At 54.5% G+C, this 2,078-nt stretch overlaps 1 non-coding gene across 1 annotated transcript in view; it reads right to left on the reverse strand.

Annotated features, from left to right (window-relative positions):
• Positions 1 to 1,574, reverse strand: part of LOC137503596 (small subunit ribosomal RNA) — a 1,925-nt gene extending 351 nt beyond the window's left edge. The window contains exon 1 of the ribosomal RNA XR_011019266.1: positions 1 to 1,574. This exon is cut by the window's left edge and continues 351 nt beyond it. This is a non-coding gene — a ribosomal RNA (small subunit ribosomal RNA).
• Positions 1,575 to 2,078: the final 504 nt, after the last annotated feature.

The raw sequence follows: 2,078 nt of genomic DNA on the forward strand, positions 1-2,078 counted from the left end.
CAGAACATCTAAGGGCATCACAGACCTGTTATTGCTCAATCTCGTGCGGCTAGAAGCCGCCTGTCCCTCTAAGAAGATGTGTTGTCGCCGGTAGCACGAACGGATACCGGATGCGACTATTTAGCAGGCTAGAGTCTCGTTCGTTATCGGAATTAACCAGACAAATCGCTCCACCAACTAAGAACGGCCATGCACCACCACCCACCGAATCAAGAAAGAGCTCTCAATCTGTCAATCCTTCCGGTGTCCGGGCCTGGTGAGGTTTCCCGTGTTGAGTCAAATTAAGCCGCAGGCTCCACTCCTGGTGGTGCCCTTCCGTCAATTCCTTTAAGTTTCAGCTTTGCAACCATACTTCCCCCGGAACCCAAAAGCTTTGGTTTCCCGGGAGCTGCCCGCCGAGTCATCGGAGGAACTTCGGCGGATCGCTAGCTGGCATCGTTTATGGTTAGAACTAGGGCGGTATCTGATCGCCTTCGAACCTCTAACTTTCGTTCTTGATTAATGAAAACATACTTGGCAAATGCTTTCGCTTCGGTCCGTCTTGCGACGATCCAAGAATTTCACCTCTAACGTCGCAATACGAATGCCCCCGCCTGTCCCTATTAATCATTACCTCGGGTTCCGAAAACCAACAAAATAGAACCGAGGTCCTATTCCATTATTCCATGCACACAGTATTCAGGCGCAGCCGGCCTGCTTTAAGCACTCTAATTTGTTCAAAGTAAACGTGCCGGCCCACCTCGACACTCAATGAAGAGCACCGCGGTAGGATTTCATCGGGGTCCGCCTACGGCGCGCAGGAACCGCACGCGGATAACCACGGCGGCCGCGCGCTTTCGACTCGCCACCACCGGCAGGACGTCCCACGAACCATGCCAGTTAGACACCGACGAGCGATGAACCGACAGCGTGGGACACAAATCCAACTACGAGCTTTTTAACCGCAACAACTTTAATATACGCTATTGGAGCTGGAATTACCGCGGCTGCTGGCACCAGACTTGCCCTCCAATGGATACTCGTTAAAGGATTTAAAGTGTACTCATTCCGATTACGGGGCCTCGGATGAGTCCCGTATCGTTATTTTTCGTCACTACCTCCCCGTGCCGGGAGTGGGTAATTTGCGCGCCTGCTGCCTTCCTTGGATGTGGTAGCCGTTTCTCAGGCTCCCTCTCCGGAATCGAACCCTGATTCCCCGTTACCCGTTACAACCATGGTAGGCGCAGAACCTACCATCGACAGTTGATAAGGCAGACATTTGAAAGATGCGTCGCCGGTACGAGGACCGTGCGATCAGCCCAAAGTTATTCAGAGTCACCAAGGCAAACGGACCGGACGAGCCGACCGATTGATTTTGATCTAATAAAAGCGTTCCTTCCACTTCTGGTCGGGACTCTGTTTGCATGTATTAGCTCTAGAATTACCACAGTTATCCAAGTAAAGTGGTACGATCTAAGGAACCATAACTGATTTAATGAGCCATTCGCGGTTTCACCTTAATTTGGCTTGCACTGAGACATGCATGGCTTAATCTTTGAGACAAGCATATGACTACTGGCAGGATCAACCAGGGAGCTGGCTGGCTCGAGAGCCGAAACCGAGCGTCGTAGCCCGCCGCCGACGAGTGCGGCCTGCGGGACACAGACTTGCTTTGCTCCGTTGGCCGACCGAGTGGCCGCCAACTAAAATTTCATAGGCCGCCGAGCACGGGCTCTCACCCGGCCGGACGGGCCTTCACTAGGGATCGGGTCCCTTCACCATCCATCGTCACATCTCCACTTCGACCGCTGCCGAGGTCGGCAGGACCGTACGAGAGGCGTACGATGCTACATTTTCACGCCCGAGCAAGGGCGAGCGGTTACCAACATTACTGAGCGCCGCATATGAGCATGAACACTGGGTGTGCAGAGGCTCGCAGCATTGCAGTCGCGGGCAGGCAAGCTGCCGCTCTCAGTGTATCGGGCGGCGAGTATCTCAGGGTACTAAGGGGGTCCGGCAGATCACAAAATGGCCTCCACAGCGCCAGCGCCCGGCCGCCGCTTCGACCAAACTGGGCAGTCCGCGTGCGGGTGCGACCC

This window comes from Anabrus simplex, unplaced genomic scaffold, assembly GCF_040414725.1.
Source record: "Anabrus simplex isolate iqAnaSimp1 unplaced genomic scaffold, ASM4041472v1 ctg00000136.1, whole genome shotgun sequence".
In the NCBI taxonomy this organism is placed as follows: domain Eukaryota; kingdom Metazoa; phylum Arthropoda; class Insecta; order Orthoptera; family Tettigoniidae; genus Anabrus; species Anabrus simplex.